This window comes from Arachis duranensis, chromosome 4 (assembly GCF_000817695.3).
Source record: "Arachis duranensis cultivar V14167 chromosome 4, aradu.V14167.gnm2.J7QH, whole genome shotgun sequence".
NCBI lineage: Eukaryota > Viridiplantae > Streptophyta > Magnoliopsida > Fabales > Fabaceae > Arachis > Arachis duranensis.
The window spans coordinates 63,216,347-63,235,084 of NC_029775.3; positions in this window are offsets into that span (position 1 = coordinate 63,216,347).

Below are 18,738 nucleotides of genomic sequence, written 5' to 3' on the forward strand. Positions count from 1 at the left end.
TTAATTCAATTGGTTAGTTGTCTTGGAAAAGAAACTCTCCATAATTTGATCTCCTCTGAGCCTTGGAAAAGGGATGAGGAGATCATGCTAGAAATGCTTTCTCATGTTGGACCAAATTGGGGTTTGGGCGGATATAGTGACATGTAATCCTCCCAACACTTTAATTTGGAAATACATGTGGTATAATCAGTGACCATACTTCATCTCTTCCCATGAGCAATTAAATCAAGGAATTAGGCAATTGTTAAAGCTTAGAGAGATTGGGTTGCCAAGAAATTGGATCCAATCATCTAAGATTGCCAAGGAGATCAATGAATGCATTGATTGAGGAAGAGATGAGAATGAACTTGATCCGGAGAATGCAACATCTCCTAAGCCCAATGAATTCCCCATTTCTGATCTTACCCATTCTCTTTACTTTCTGCCATTTATCTTTATGCTCATCTCCACTAACCCCCATTTAAGATTCTGCAATTTATTTTCTGTATTTTACTTTTCCGCCATTTAATTTTCTGCAAATCTCAACTAAATTTCTGTTTAGCTCAACTAGTACACTCTTCCAACTAAAGATGCTTGACCAATCAATCACTGTGGGATTCGACCTCTCTATTGTGAGTTTTTACTTGACGACAATTCGGTATACTTGCCAAAGGGAAATTTGTTGAGAGACAAGTTTTCGTGCATCATTGCCATGCTGATATTTTCTGTTTCTTATTCAAAAAGTTCTGTAAGGTTTCCTCCGGAGTGTTGTGCTTTAACTTGTTGTAAACGCTTCCTTAGGGTCCTCTCAGGTTCAGGATCAAGATCAAAGAGGGGTTCTTTATCTCTGTTCCTGCTCATAAACAAGAAAAAAACAAGAAAGAAGAAGAATGAGAGCTCTATGTCAAAGAATAGAGGACTCCCTGTGAGATGTGAAGAAGAAAGAAGAATGAAGATAGAGAGAAGGGATGAAGAATTCGAATAAAATGGGTTAAAGAATTCAAAAATTAAGAAGTGAAAAGAGAAATTAGAATTAAAATATTTTTGTTTTTATTTTATTTATTAATTGAATTCAAAAATAAAATCTAATTAACAAAAAAGATTTGAAAATTGATTGATGAATTTCGAAAAAGAAGAGAGAGAGAGAAAGAAGTAAGAGATTTTTGAAAATAAAAGAGATAGGAATTAGTTAGGAAGTTTTGAAAAAGAAGAAAGAAAGTAACTAATTAAGAAAGATTTGAAAATAAGATAAGATAGAAGATTTGAAAAAGATTTGATTTTAAAATTTGAAATTTGAATTTTTAAGATTTGAAATTTGAAAATTAAAATTGAATTCAGATAAGATTTTGAAAATTGAATTTTAAATTTTGAAATTTGAATTTAAAACAAGATAAGATAAAGATTTGAAAAAGATTTGGTTTTTTCAAAAGATTTGATTTTGAAATTCAAATTTAAGATAAGATAAGATAATGATTTGAAATTTAATGAAACATAACAAAAGATAAGGTAAAGATTTGTAAAAATTTTGAATTTCAAATTTTAAGAAAGAGAAAAACAACTAAAAGACACCAAACTTAAAATTTTTATATCTAAGAGTAATAATTTTTGAAAATTAGGCAAACAAACACAAAAAAAACACCAAACTAAAAAAATTTAAGATCAAAACAAGAAAAAAACATGAACAACTTGAATACCAAAAAAGAACACCAAGAACAATTCGAAAATTCAAAGCAAAAAAAGAACAACAAAAGGATACCACACTTAAAAACTGACATTAGACTCAATCAAAAGACACTATTTTTGAAATTTTTTTTGAAAAGAAAGCAAGAAAGTTCGAAACTTTAACAAGAAGAAGAACAAGAACAAAGACTCAAACAAAAAGATAAAGATCACAAAGAAAAGCAAAGATTTTTGAAATTTTTTTTATTTTTTTCAAAAAAGAAAGTAAAAGACTAAAACAAAATAGTAAAAGGTACCAAACCTAAGAAACAAGATAATTTGATAGTTTGTCAAATCCAAACAATCTCCGGCAATAGCGCCAAAAACTTGGTGCATGAAACTACCTCTGCAGAATTCGCACAGATAGACCGGCAAGTATATCGGGTCGTCCAAGTAATACCTAAGGTGAGTCAGGATCGATCCCACGAGGATTGTTGGTTTGAGCAAGTAGTGAACACCTTGCAAATCTTAGTTAGGCGGATAGAAAATATAGTTTGTTACGGAAAAAGCATAAAACATATAATTAAATAAAAGTTACTAGATAGATGAGAATTCAATGGTGATAGAATGGTTGAGACTTCGGAGATGCTTTGTCTTTCTGGATTAACTTTTCTTACTGTCTTCTTCAATGACTTTCTAATTCCTTCAATGGCAGCCGTAAGTGATTAACTCATGTCCTCTCATCAAGTTAACCTCCTCCACTGCAGCAATCCACCACATTGAGATGACTCATGTCCTCTCATCAAGCCACCTCTAGGTTTCTTATTGTAGCAGAAGATGAAGTTCTAAGCAATCCACTCCCCTTCACGATCCTACTCAAGGTGCTACAGACAAGGCAGATCTTCTGGATCAGAGAGTGCTACTTCTCTGACTCTAGCCTTAATGCCACAGAGACTTCACGCACCCATAGTCAACGGGATTATATGTCACATATCCAAAGTTGCTCAGATGCTCTATTGGAATCTGCAATGCAATCTCTAGCTTTAGTTCAACGCTATCGGGGTCAGGAATTGCACGGAACCCATGTAGAACAAGAGTGATTGTCACGGGTCACCCTCAATTCATAAGATGAAGAACGAGGTTGCATAAGAGAATAAAATCAGACATATTGAATGAAAACAGTAATATTATTGATCTATAAAACTCAGCAGAGCTCCTAACATTAACCTTAGGAGGTTAGTAACTCATGCTGATAGAAAATATACAATGGAAATGTAAAAGTAGGCAAGAGGCCTCTAACAAGGGTGAACTCTTGTATATATATACTAATATAATGACTAAGAATTATAGAAATAAGATAAACGAAGTTGATAGTGCGAACATCCACTTCTGGGGCCCACTTGGTGAGTGTTTAGGCTGAGCTTGAGTGTTTTCCACGAGCTAGTACCCCTTAAGGGCGTTGAACGCTGGCCAGGGACTTCGCGTTGGACGCTAGCTGCTCCCCAATGGGTGCTGGATGCTAGGAATGGGGCTGGTGGCTGGCGTTAAATGCCAGTTTTGGACCATTATTTCCGAAGTAAAGTATAAACTATTATATATTTTTGAAAAGCCCGGAATGTTAGCTTTCCATAGTCATTGACAGCGCGTTATTTGGACTTTTTTAGCTCCAGAAAAGCCCTTTCGAGTGCACAGAGGTCAGATCCTAACAACATATGCAGTCCTTTCTCTGTATTTGAATCAGACTTCTACTCAAGCTACTCAATTTCAGCTGGAAAATACCTAAAATCACCATAAAAGACACAAACTCAAAGTATAATCCAAAAATGTAAATTTTGCACTAAAACCTATGAAAACTTAATAAAACTTAAATAAAATATACTGAAAGCTATATGAAAATAATGTCAAAAAGCGTATAGAATATACGGTCATCAAAGAGACAAGGTTAGAAGACTAGGCTAGTCTGGACGTCAAATTAGGTGCTTCCTATATTGGTTAGACCTTGGAGATATTTTGAGTTGTATATATGTACATAATTGTGAGGGAGTAACTAACTTTTCATCTTTTGGGTGTTGTCTGTGTGTGTATGTATCTGTTTATTATCCTGTTTGTGTATGTATCTGTTTATTGTTTTGGTTACGATTTTATTTTCTTTAAGGAAGGTTTTTCATAAATCGAGTTCTGTTAACATGATTATAGGCTCGATATTATTAATAACAGTGTCAGTATAGTTTCAAATTGATAACACTCAATGTTTCGGTATGAGCATGCCATAGTGAAAATTGGGTCTTTACAATTTGGTATCAGAGCAGTTTGTTCCTGTTAGAGCCTAAGGAATGGACTGAATCATGCTTCGTTAAATACTTTGTATTGTGTCTTATGCTTATAGGATATTCTTGTGTAATAGATTGCATGACTGTCGCTGTGTATGCATTTAGGAACTATTCACACTCTAACTTGTGATGTTGAGACTGATAATCTTAATGTTGATTGTTGGGTATGAATAGGGTCTAGTGGCTACACAGGGACGAGGTCGCAGTAGACGATGTGAGATTTCGAGATGTGTTCAAACGGACGATTTCGATGCCTTTTATGGCAGCAGTGAACACCATGGTTGAGGCTATGCATGAAATGGAGACTGCTACCGTTTGGGCAATTGACCGTTTAGGAAATAGAAACGGCGAGCATAACGCGACTAACAGTGGGCTACGTATGGAGCATGGTAATGGCGCTGGAGGTGTTGAGAACAATGACAAGCCGATGACTTTGGTGACATTCCTGAAGGTGAATCCCCCCCAAGTTCAACGGGGACAGTTGTGGCATCTGAGGCAGACAACTAGTTTATTGGAATAGAAAAGTTGTTCAGGGCACAGCAAATACCCGAAAGATAGTTCATTGAGTTTGCAACATATATGTTGAAAGGAGAGGCTGAGCATCGGTGGCATGGAGTGCAGAGGTTGTGGCAACAAAACATGGGAGAGATTCTTTTGGAAGATTTCAAGGAGAAGTTTTATAGAAAATACTTCTTGAAGTCTGTTTGCGAAGCTAAACAGATAGAGTTGATGCAATTGAGTCAAGAAAACATGTCAATAGTTGAGTATACTCGGAAGTTCGAAGATTTGTATCATTTTTTGAAAATATGCCAAGGAGATCCTGATAGTTTTGAAGAATGAAAATGTCTAAAGTATGAAGGAGGACTTCGCGATAAGCTAATGCACTCTTTAAAGCCTTTAGAGCTTCAAAAGTTTGCAGAACTCGTCAACAAGAGCCAGCTTATGGAAGACTGTGAGTAAAAGATGGTGGCAATAATGATGGGTCGTTAAAACTTACCACATAGGAATGCTAACAACTTTCACCGACCTGTGTTTCAACAGAGGGTGCCTTTCATGAATTTTGGAGTACCTCAGCATGGTAACCAACGAGTTGAGAATGCCTCTAGTACATTTACTTTTGGGAACGGAGGTCGACCAAGGAAGAACATTAACATGCAACCCCAAGAAGACTGCATGGATCAGTTATGTAGGCAGTGTGGAAAGGATCACCTTGGCAGGCTGTGTCAATTCAAAGCACACACTTGTTTTGTTTGTAGAGAAATATGGCACATTGCGATGGATTGTCCAAAGAAGCCTAATCGAGATCCTACTAGAGCATTACAACAAGGGCGAGTGTTCGCTATGTCTGCTGATGATGCTACTAGTTCTGACTCCTTGCTCCAAGGTCAGTGTTATGTCAAGACTCGTTCCTTAAATGTACTGTATGATTCTGACATGTCACATTCTTTTATTTCATTAACCGTTGCGCGTGAGTTGGGATTAGTTTTCTCTAAACTGAGTTTTAACCTAGTTCTCAATACACCCACCTCACATAAAGCATTGACCAACCTTTTTTGTCGACAGGTAGCCTTCAGTATTGAAGGTCGATCTTTTTTGCTTGACATAATCTCATTACTTTTGTTTGGTGTAGACATTATCTTAGGGTTTGATTGGTTATCTAAGAATCATATTCTTCTTGATACTGGATCAGTAGTTTCTCATGCTTTATACCTAGATTTTGTGAGAGTTTCTTATAATAGGAGTGAACGTGAGAGGTGCGTTCTATTAGTGGCCAGCTCGAACATTGGTGAATTAAACCTGGAGTAGAACCAAGTGGTGGTAGATTTCCCTGATGTGTTTCTGGAAGACATACTAGAGTTTTCTCCTCGAAGAGAGATTGAGTTTGGCATCGACCTGGTACCTGGAGCTAAACCGATTTTGGTAGCACCCTATCGTATATCTCCATTCGAACTGGCAAAACTGAAGAAGCAGTTGGAAGAACTATTAGGGAAAGGTTTTGTTCGTCTGAGTGTGTCACTTTTGGGAGCCCCAATGCTACTAATTAAGAAGAAGGATGGAGGAATGAAAATGTGTATAGACTATCGACAACTAAACAAGGTTATAGTTAAGAACAAGTACCCACTTCCTCTAATAGATCAGCTGAAAGGTGCAGCAGTATTTTCAAAGATTGACCTACGATCGGGTTATCATCAAATTCAGGTAATGTAAGAACTGCGACTAATTTACCATTTAATTAAATAAATAATATTACCCAAAAATAAGATCCAAAAATTTAGAATGAGAATTAGAGGATTTAAATATGATTTTTGGACTCAGTAGATTTTTCTGAGACAGAAAATGTATTTTTTTGCAAAAAATCGAGTAAAATCGTGAACCAACAGCCGAACCGGTTTAAGTTTGTCCGATACTGTGGGAGAAAAAACTAAAAATAGTAGAAAACCTTAGGAAAATATTTAAAGTAAAAAACTGGGCGTTAATTGTAAAGGTTTGGTCCAAAGTTCGGCTAAACGGGCTAAAAACACTAATGGGTTGGACCGGGCCCAAGTTGGGCCCAAGCCAAACATATATATAAGTTTAAATGAACCTTTACACTCTCGTAAACACAACACACACCAGCTGCATTGAGAGGAGAAGGAGAAGAGAGAGCACTATTCACATACAACTTCTTTCTCTTGTATCTCGAGCTACAATGCTTCGATTCACGTACCGTCAACGGCTACGCAAAGCTCTTGTTGAGCCCGTTACTTTCATCAATCTTTCATAGGTAAAATTTTGAATTTTTCCTTCCTTCCTGATGCTCTAAGAATTTTGAGTTTGGTGGGTGTTGGTCTTGAGAAAAAATTGTGTTTTGGTTGTTTAGGTGTTAATCATTAGTGAGGAAATATTGGGTTCTATCCCAAATTTCAGTGAATGAGGTAAGGTTTCTCAAGAACCCTTGTACATTGATTAATTTGGAGTGTTAGGTTTTGATTTATGCGAAATAAATGATGTTAGTTTGAATATTGGAGCTTGTTGAAGTTGCTTTGGACATTTGGGAGCCTTTGGATTTGAGTTGGTGGCTTGTTGGTGCATTGAAGCTTGTTAGAGTTTAATTTTGGGTTTTCGGCATATTGAGAATCGGCCAAGGTATGGTTTCGGTTTCCTCTATGTAATATGTAATATTTCTGGACACTTTGACTAGTGACCCATAAGATAGGATTGAATTAAATTGGTTGTTGGAATTGTTGTATGATGATGTATGATGATTTGATGATTTAGGATGTTGATGAATTGAAATGTTGATATTGATAGTATGGTATTAGAGATTGAGATTGAAATTGATTATGATGATTGTTGGTAATGGTGGAAAGATAATTGAATTAATGTGTTGGTTGAGAAATGAATGTATTGTTATGTATTTGATAATGGGGATTGATGATTGCATAAGGTGGAATGGTGAATTGAGGTATGAAAAATGTGAAATTTGATGTGTTCTGGGAGTTTGATGAGATTGTGGTTTAGTTTGGTTGTAAAATTGGAAAATTGAGAATTTGTGAACTTTGGGTAAAACTAAAATTTAGATGAACTTCAATAAATCATATCTTGAGCTACTGTGCTTGAAATTCAATACAATTTTATATCAAATTAAAGATAATTGGACAAGCTTTAAAATAGTTTAAATTTTGTAGAAATTCGAATTTGGTAGAAGAATATATGATTGTTTAAAGTTTGCTGTCAAAATCTAAATTCTGCAATGTTGTAGAAATTTTGTGATTTTTGGTTTGTGTGCGCACACACACCTCGTGGATTTTTGAACCTGTGCGCACGCACACATAGGGACATGGCTACTGATGGGAACGCTAGCACGCCCTGTGCACACACACAACCAACGAAGTTCTGCAAGCTGTGTGCACGCACAGCCTTGTGCGCACGCACACGTTGGAAGGTGCATTCTGTTGAGGGCGTTCGCACGCCTTGTGTGAGTGAACAGAATTGGAAAATTTTACACTTGTGCGTACGCACACATTTTGAAAATCCTCCTGGATGTGCGCACGCACACCCTTGTGCGTACGCACATCTCCTGTTTTTCAACTAAGACTTTGTTTTTAACTATTTCACCTTCCCAACAAGCTTGTAAACTTCTGAGACACCTATTTAAGACTCTTTGGCTTAATTTTGGGTATCAAAACATGGGAAAGATCCTAGGAGATTTACATTGGTATTACTTCGAGAAGTTAGAGAATGGAGGCTTAGGTTTCTGGCATATTGAGGATGGATTTGGTGGAGTAAGAAGGGAGAATAGTATATAAATTGAGAAACTGATGAACCATTAAGCTCGGAATGAAAGATGAATTGACAGTGGTTGAGATGAGTTGAGGACTCAGAGTTGCAATGATGAATCATTGATATACTGAATTAATAAATTTTTGAAAAACCACTGATGTAACATTTTTAAATTGATATTGTTCAGACGCTATGCGCCTAGTAGGGACGGTGGTTGGATCCCGCCTGTCCAGGTAGTGGCGGCGGCATAAGGGTGGTGGTTCGACCTGTTTGCGTTGAGATGTGAGGTTCGTGGCAAGAGTATCCTACTCGCATCCCTTCGGATCACTAGAGTGTGCAGGCACAAAATCTTGGATGGTGTTCCAAGCACCTGTTCCGAGGGTTACTTGAAACTGTAGGTCGATCTTGGACGAGATCTTCTATACTGGTCGGTCCTGTTGTGTCCAACTTGTTGGACATGGTGGTGGTGCTGATCCTTCGTCACCGGAGGGTGGTGGTACCTGCAAGGGACTCCGATGCTTACGTAACCCGTAGTTGGACCATTTTCACTGAGAGGACGGGAGGTAGCCATTGACAACGGTGAAGCCCGAACATACAACTTGCCATAGAAAAGAGTATGAATGATTGAATGAAGACAGTAGAAAAGCAGAGATTCAGAAGGAATGACATATCTTCATACGCTTATCTGAAATTCCCACCAATGAATTACATAAGTATCTCTATCTTTATTTTATGTTTATTTATCTTTCAGTTATGAAAATCCTATAACCATTTGAATCCGCCTGACTGAGATTTATAAGATGACCATAGCTTGCTTCAAGCCAACAATCTCCGTGGGATCGACCCTTACTCACGTAAGGTATTACTTGGACGACCCAGTGCACTTGCTGGTTAGTTGTGCGAAATTGTGAGGAAAGTGTTGAGATTACGATCGCATGTACCAAGTTTTTGGTGCCGTTGTCAGAGATCACAATTTTGTGCACCAGGTTTTTGGCGCCGTTGTCGGGGATTGTTCGAGTTTGGACAACTGACGGTTCATCTTGTTGCTTAGATTAGGTATTTTTCTTTTTATTTTGTTCTTCAGAATTTTTAAGAATGAATTCTAGAGTTTCAGATGATGCTTTTATCATCACATGAGCTAGTTGATTCCCATCAATTTGGTTGTTGTATGCAATGTCTTGCTGAAGCTTGGCCGACCATGTCTAATCTTTGTAGACTGAAGCTTTAGACTAACATTGCATGATTCCTGGAATTCTTATTAAAAATCTTTGAGTTTCTTATTTTCTTTTTCAAAAAAATAAAAAATAAAAAAATTACAAAAAAATAAAAAAACATAAAATCAAATATATTTTGTGTTTCTTATTTGAGTCTAGTGTCAAATTTTAAGTTTGGTGTCAATTGCATATTTTTAATTTTCCTTAAAAATTTTCGAAAACTCATGCATGGTGTTCTTCATGATCTTCAAGTTGTTTTTGATGATTGTCTTTGTTTGATCTTGTGATTTCCTTGTTTTGTGTCTTTTCTTGTTTTTCATATGCATTTTCAATTTGTTAGTGTCTAAACATTAAAAATTTCCAAGTTTGGTATCTTGCATGTTTTTCTTTTCTTGAAAATTTAAAAAAAATAAGTTCTTGATGTTCATCGTGATCTTCAAAGTGTTCTTGGTGTTTATCTTGACATTCATAGTGTTCTTGCATGCATCATTTGTTTTAATCCAAAATTTTTATGTGTTGAGTCATTTTGTGGTTTTTCTCTTTCCTCATTAAATGTAAAAAAAATAAAAAAAATTTATCTTTTCCCTATTTCACTCATAAATTTTGAAATCTTTGGGTTGACTTAGTCAAAATTTTTAAAATAAGTTGTTTCTTGTTAGTCAAGTCAAGATTTCAATTTTAAAATTTATCTTTTCAAAATCAAATCTTTTTCATTTTTTTCCTTTGTTTTTCGAAAATTCTCAAAAATCTTTTTCAAAACTTTCCAAAATCTTTTTCCTATTTTTACCTCATATTTGTCAAAATTAATACTAACAATTAATGTTTTGATTCAAAAATTTCAAGTTTGTTACTTTCTTGTTATGAAAGATTCAAACTTTAAATTTTAGAATCATATCTTTTGATTTCTTGTTTGTCAAGTCATCAAATTTTAAAAATCAAATCTTTTTAAAAAAAATTATTTTTCAATCATATCTTTTTAAAAATCAAATTTTCTTCAACCATATCTTTTCAATCATATCTTTTTAAAATCAAATCTTTTTCAATCATATCTTTTTCAAATATTAATTTCAAAATATCTTTTTCTAACTTCTTATCTTTTCAAAATTAATTTCAAAATCACCTAACCACTTTTTCACCTTTAATTTTCGAAAATCACTAACCATTTTTCAAAAATAATTTTCAAAATTATCTCCCTCTCATCTCTTTCTATTTATTTTATTTATCTACTAACACTTCTCTTCTACTCATAATTCGAACCTTCTCTTCTATCTGTGTTCGGATTTTTCTTCTTCTTTCTTCTCATCCTTCTATTCTTCTTCTCTTCTACTCACATAAGGGAATCTCTATACTGTGACATAGATGATTTCTCTTCTTTTCTGTTATCTTCTTTTTCATATGAGCAGGAGCAAGGACAAGAACATTCTTGTTGAAGCTGACCCTGAACCTGAAAGGACTCTGAAGAAAAAGCTAAGAGAAGCTAAAGTACAACAATCCAGAGAAAACCTTACAGAGAATCTCGAAAAAGAAGTAATGGCCGAACCCAACAATAATAACAACGTAAGGAAGATGCTTGGTGACTTCACTCACTAAATTCCAACTTCCATGGAAGAAGCATCTCAATTCCTGCCATTGGAGCAAACAATTTTGAGTTTAAGCCTCAATTAGTTTCTCTGATGCAACAGAATTGCAAGTTTCATGGACATCCATCAGAAGATCCTTTTCAGTTCTTAACTGAATTCTTGCAGATCTGTGATACTATTAAGACTAATGGAGTTGATCCTGAGGTCTATAAGCTTATGCTTTTCCTTTTTGCTGTAAGAGATAGAGCTAGAATATGGTTGGACTCTCAACTTAGAGATAACCTGAACTCTTGGGATAAGTTGGTCACGACTTTCTTAGCCAAATTCTTTCCTCCTCAAAACCTGAGCAAGCTTAGAGTGGATGTTCAAACCTTCAGGCAGAAAGAAGGTTAATGCCTCTATGATGCTTGAGAAAGATACAAGTAACTGACCAAAAAGTGTCCTTCTAACATGCTCTCAGAATAGACCATCTTGGATATATTCTATGATGGTCTGTCTGAATTGTCTAAGATGTCATTGGACCATTCTGCAAATGGATCTATTCACCTGAATAAAATGCCTGTAGAAGCTCAGGAACTCATTGAAATGGTTGCAAATAACCAGTTCATGTACACCTCTGAGAGGAATCCTATGAGTAATGGGACACCTCAGAGGAAGGGAGTTCTTGAAATTATTGCTCTGAATTCCATATTGGCTCAGAACAAAATGTTGACTCAGCAAGTCAATATGATTTCTCAGAGTCTGAATAGATTGCAAGCTGCATCCAACAGTACTAAAGAAACATCTTCTGAAGAAGAAGCTTATGATCTTGAGAACCCTGTAATGGCAGAAGTGAATTACATGGGTGAAGCCTATGGAAACACCTATAATTCATCATGGAGAAATCATCCAAATTTCTCATGGAAGGATCAACAAAAGCCTCAACAAGGCTTTAACAATAATAATGGTGGAAGAAACAGGTTAAGCAATGGCAAGCCTTTTCCATCATCCTCTCAGCAACAGACAGAGAATTCTGAGTAGAATCTATCTAGCTTAGCAATTATAGTCTCTGATCTATCTAAGGCCACTCTCAGTTTCATGAATGAAACAAGGTCCTCCATCAGAAACTTGGAGGCACAAGTGGGTCAGTTGAGTAAAAGGGTTACTGAAACTCCTCCTAGCACTCTCCCAAGCAATACAGAAGAGAATCCCAAAAGAGAGTGCAAGGCCATAACTGTGACCAACATGGCTGAACCTGGAGAGAGTGAAAAGGCAGTGATTCCCAGTGAGGAAGGCCTCAGGGAACATCCATTGGCCATTAAGGAGTACCCCAATGAGGAACCAAAGGAATCTGAGACTCATACAGAGACCATAGAGATTCCATTGAACTTTCTTTTACTATTCATCTTCTGAAGAAGATGAAGATATTGCTGAAGGGAAAGTTGCCCAGTATTTAGGAGCAATCATGAAGCTAAACGCCAAGCTATTTGGTGATGATACTTGGGAGGATGAACCTCCATTGCTCAATAATGAACTGAATACCTGGGTTCAGCACACTTTACCTCAAAGAAATAAGATCCTGGTAAATTCTTAATACCCTGTACCATAGGCACCATGACCTTTGAGAAGGCTCTGTGTGACCTAGGGTAAGGTATTAACCTCATGCCACTCTCTGTAATGGAAAAACTAGGAATCTTTGAGGTACAAGCTGCAAGAATCTCACTAAAGATGGCAGACAAATCAATGAAATAGGCTTATGGACTAGTAGAAGACGTGCTAGTGAAGGTTGAAGGCCTTTACATCCCTGCTGATTTTATAATCCTAGACACTGGGAAAGATGAGGATGAATCCATCATCCTTGGCAGACCTTTTCTAGCCACGACAAAAGCTGTGATTGATGTTGACAGAGGAGAGTTGGTTCTCCAATTGAAGGAGGACTACCTTGTATTCAAGACTCAAGGTTCTCCTTCTGTACATATGGAGAAGAAGCATGAAAAGCTTCTCTCAATACAGAGTCAAACAAAGCCCTCACATTCAAATTCTAAGTTTGGTGTTTGGAGGCCACAACCAAACTCTAAGTTTGGTGTTGAGAGGCCACAACCAAACACTAAGTTTGGTGTTGAGAGGCCACAACCATACTCTGATTATCTGTGAGGCTCTATGAGAGCCCACTGTCAAGCTATTGACATTAAAGAAGCGCTTATTGGGAGGTAACCCAATTTTTATTTATCTATGTTGAATTTCCATTATTATTCTATGTTTTCTTTAGGTTGATGATCATGTGGAGTCAAAAAAATAACTGCAAAAAAATCAAAGCAAAATAAAAAATAACATAAAAAATAGCACACCCTGGAGGATGAACTTATTGGCATTTAAACGCCAGTAAGAGTAGCAGAATGGGCATTAAACGCCCAATTTGGCACCATTCTGGGCGTTTAACGCCAGAAATAGGCACCAGACAGGCGTTTAACGCCAGAAACAAACTACAGCTTGGCATTAACTGCCAGGAAATGTATAAAAGCTGGTGTTTAATGCTAGAAATAGGCAGTAGGAGAAGTCTTTGACCCCTCAAGATCTGTGGACCCCACAGGATCCCCACCTATCCTACCTCTCTCTCTCTCCCCTCACACATCTCTATAACACTCTACCCAAAACACCACTCACCTATCAAATCCTATCCTCTTACCTATATTCTCTTCACCAATCACCTACATATCTCTTCCCCAAAAACCCCACCTACCTCTAAAAAAATTCAAATTCCTTTCCCTCTCAAACCCAACCCAAAATACACACACCAAACCCTCCCCCCACTCCTATATAAAACCCTCATCCCTCCTTCATTTTCACACATCACAATCCACTTATACCCCATTGGCCGAATTCACTTTCTCCCTCTATCACCTCCACTTTTCTTCTTCTTCCCCTTCTTTCTTTCTTCTTTTGCTCGAGGACGAGCAAATCTTTTAAGTTTGGTGTGGAAAAAGCATTGCTTTTTGTTTTTCCATAACCATGTATGGCACCTAAGGCCGGAGAAACTTCTAGAAAGAGGAAAGGAAAGGCAAAAGCTTCCACCTCCGAGTCATAGGAGATGGAGAGATTTATCTCAAAGGTCCATTAAGACCACTTCTATGAAGTTGTGGCCAAGAAGAAAGTGATCCCTGAGGTTCCTTTCATACTCAAGAAAAATAAGTATCCGGAGATCCGACAAGAGATCCAAAGAAGAGGTTGGGAAGTTCTCACCAACCCCATTCAACAAGTCAGAATCTTAATGGTTCAAGAGTTCTATGCCAATGCATGAATCACTAGGAACCATGATCAAAGTATGAACCCAAATCCAAAGAATTAGATTACAATGGTTCAAGGAAAATACTTAGATTTTAGTCCAGAAAATGTAAGGTTGGCGTTCAACTTGCCAATGATGCAAGAAAATGCACGCCCCTACACTAGAAGGGTCAACTTTGATCAAAGGTTGGACCAAGTCCTCCTGGACATATGTGTGGAAGGAGCTCAGTGGAAAAGAGACTCAAGAGACAAGCCGGTTCAATTGAGAAGACTGGACCTTAAGCTCGTGGCTAGAAGATGTTTGGAGTTCATCCAACGCTCCATCATTTCTACTAGCAATCGATCCGAAGTAATTGTGAATCGGGCCATCATGATCCATAGTATCATGATTGGGGAGAAAGTGGAAGTTCATGAGATCATACCTCTAGAAGTCTACAAGGTGGCTGACAAGTCCTCCACTTTGCCAAGGTTAGCCTTTCCTCATCTCATTTGTCACCTATGCAATTCGGCTGGGATTGACATAGAAGGAGACATCCTCGTTGAAGAGGACAAGCCCATCACTAAAAAAAGGATGGAGCAAACAAGAGAGCCCACTCATGGACCTCAACAAGAGCATGAGGAAGCCCCTCATCAAGAAATCCCTGAGATGCCTCAAGGGATGCATTTTCCTCTACACAACTATTGGGAGCAACTCAACACGTCTTTGGAAGGCTTAAGTTACAACATGAACCAACTAAGGGTGGAGCACCAAGAGCACTCCATCATTCTCCATGAGATTAGAGAAGATCAAAGAGCTATGAGGGAGGAGCAACAAAGGCAAGGAAGAGACATAGAGGAGCTCAGGCGTTCCATTAGATCTTCAAGAGGAAGAACTAGCTGCCATCACTAAGGTGGACCCGTTCTTTGATTTCCTTGTTCTTATTTTTCTATTTTTCAAATTTGATGCTTTATGTTTGTCTATGTTTGTGTCTTCAGAACATGATCATTAGTATCTAATGTCTATGCCTTAAAACTATGATCTAGTGTCTATGCCTTAAAGCTATGAATAATTCCATGAATCCTTCACCTCTCTTAAATGAAAAATGTGCCTAATTACAAAAGAACAAGAAGTACTTGAATTTCAAATTTTATCTTGAAATTAGTTTAATTATTTTGATGTGGTGGCAATACTTTTTATTTTCTGAATGAATGCTTGAACAGTGCATATTTTTTATAGTGAAGTTTATGAATGTTAAAATTGTTGGCCCTTGAAAGAATGATGAACAAAGAAAAATGTTATTGATAATCTGAAAAATCATGAAATTGATTCTTGAAGCAAGTAAAAGCAGTGAATAACAAAGCTTGCGAAAAAAAGAAAAAAAGAAAAGAGAAAAAAATGGAGAAAAAGAAAAAGAAAGAAAAATGAAAAAAGCAAGCAGAAAAAGCTAATAGCCCTTTAAACCAAAAGGCAAGGGTAAAAAGGGATCCAAGGCTTTGAGCATTAATGGATAGGAGGGCCTAAAGGAATAAAATCCTGGCCTAAGCGGCTAAATCAAGCTGTCCCTAACCATATGCTTGTGGCATGAAGGTCCAAGTGAAAAGCTTGAGACTGAGTGGTTAAAATCATGATCCAAAAAAAAAGAGTGTGCTTAAGAACTCTGGACACCTCTAACTGGGGACTCTAGCAAAGCTGAGTCACAATCTGAAAAGGTTCACCCAGTTATGTGCTTGTGGCATTTATGTATCCGGTGGTAATACTGGAAAACAAAGTGCTTAGGGTCACGGCCAAGACTCATAAAGTAGCTGTGTTCAAGAATCAACATACTGAACTAGGAGAATCAATAACACTATCTAAAATTCTGAGTTCCTATAGATGCCAATCATTCTGAATTTCAAAGGATAAAGTGATATGCCAAAACTGTTCAGAAGCAAAAAGCTACTAGCCCCGCTCATCTAATTGGGACTAAGTTTCATTGATATTGTGAGATTCATTGTATATTCTCTTCTTTTTATCCTATTTTATTTTCAGTTGCTTGGGGACAAGCAACAATTTAAGTTTGGTGTTGTGATGAGCGGATAATTTATATGCTTTTGGCATTGTTTTTAGGTAGTTTTTAGTAGGATCTAGCTAATTTTTAGTATATTTTTATTAATTTTTAAGAAAAATTCACATTTTTGGACTTTACTATGAGTTTGTGTGTTTTTCTATGATTTCAGGTATTTTCTGGTTGAAATTGAGGGACCTGAGCAAAAATCTAATTCAGAGGCTGAAAAAGGACTGCAGATACTGTTGGATTTTGACCTCTCTGAACTCGAAATAGAATTTTTGGAGCTACAAAAACCCAAATAGCGCGCTCTTAATTGTGCTGGAAAGTAGACATCCTGGGCTTTCCAGCAATATATAATAGTTCATACTTTGTCCGAGTTTTGACGACGCAAGCTGGCGTTTAAATGCCAACTTCCTGCCCTATTCTGGCGTTAAACGCCAGAAACAGGATAAAAGCTGGAGTTAAACGCCCAAACTGGCATAAAAGCTGGCGTTTAATTCCAAGGAAAGTCTCTACACATGAAAACTTCAATGCTCGGCCCAAGCACACACCAAGTGGGCCCGGAAGTGGATTTATGCATCATTTACTTATTTATGTAAACCCTAGTAACTAGTCTAGTATAAATAGGACCTTTTACTATTGTATTAGACATCTTTGGATTATCCTAAGATCGATCTTTGATCAGTTTTATGCTATCTTAGACTTTTATGGGGGCTGGCCATTCGGCCATGCCTGAACCTTCATCACTTATGTATTTTCAACGGTGGAGTTTCAACACCTCATAGATTAAGGTGTGGAGCTCTACTGTTCCTCAAGTATTAATGCAAAGTACTATTGTTCTTCTATTCAATTCAAGCTTATTCTTATTCTAAGATATTCATTCGCATACAAGAACATGATGAATGTGATGATCAAGTGACACTCATCACCATTCTTACCTATGAACGCATGTCTGACAACCACTTCCGTTCTACCTGAAAACAAGCTTGAATGTATATCTCTTGGATTCTTGGTTAACGATGCATGGTTACCTCTCCTAACAACAGAGCCTTCCATTCTATGAGATCAGAGTCTTCGTGGTATAAGCTAGAATCAATTGGCAGCATTCTTGAGATCTGAAAGTCTAAACCTTGTCTGTGGTATTCCGAGTAGGATCTAGGATGGGATGACTGTGACGAGCTTCAAACTCATGACTGTTAGGCGTACTGACAAACACAAAAGGATCACAGGATCCTATTCCAACACAAGTGAAAACCGACAGATGATTAGCCCTACGTAACCCGTAGTTGGACCATTTTCACTGAGAGGACGGGAGGTAGCCATTGACAACGGTGAAGCCCGAACATACAGCTTGCCATGGAAAGGAGTATGAATGATTGAATGAAGATAGTAGAAAAGCAGAGATTCAGAAGGAATGAGGCATCTTCATACGCTTATCTGAAATTCCCACCAATGAATTACATAAGTATCTCTATCTTTATTTTATGTTTATTTATCTTTTAGTTACCAAAATCTCATAACCATTTGAATCCGCTTGACTGAGATTTACAAGATGACCATAGCTTGCTTCAAGCTGACAATCTCTGTGGGATCGACCCTTACTCACGTAAGGTATTACTTGGACGACCCAGTGCACTTGCTGATTAGTTGTGCGGAATTGTGAGGAAAGTGTTGAGATTACGATCGCGTGTACCAAGTTTTTGGTGCCGTTGTTAGAGATCACAATTTCATGTACCAATAGGATATCCGCTGAGTTTCCCTGGTCCACCAGTGTGCGATGGAGATTAGTGTTGGTCAATATGATGGTAATGACCATGGGATCATCATGTCCCGGGATGATGCCTGCCGCGTCTTCTTGTGTGAAAGTAATACTAGGGAGGTTAGGTGATCCTTCTCCTTCGACATGATATACTTCTTTAAGGGGCCTTTTGCGAGATGACTTTGAGATCCCCCCTCCCGCAAATCCACCATTTATTATGTGGACGTGCCACTCTAAGGTGCGGGTAGTCGTTCAGCTCGTCCAACCTCTTCGTCCCTTCTTCGCTTTCTGGGCTCATTTGTCTTGCTGGCTAAGTACCGATCTAGTCTCCCCTCTCTTACTAATTTTTCTATGACATTCTTCAAGTCAAAGCACTCGTTGGTGGGATGTCCATAGATTCGATGGTATTCACAGTATTCGGTCCGATTTCCTCCTCTCTTTTTGCTTTTAAGTGGGCGAGGTGGTGGGATCTTTTCAGTGTGGCATACTTCTCCGTATACTTCCACAAGAGACACCCGGAGAGGGGTGTAATTGTGGTATTTCTTAATCTTCTCTCCATGCTGATCTTCTTTTTTCTTGGACTCTTTATCCTTATCTCGGGAGGAGTAAGAGGATCCAGATTTTGAGGTCTCTCCTAGTCGAAAGTTTTTCTCCATGTTGATGTAC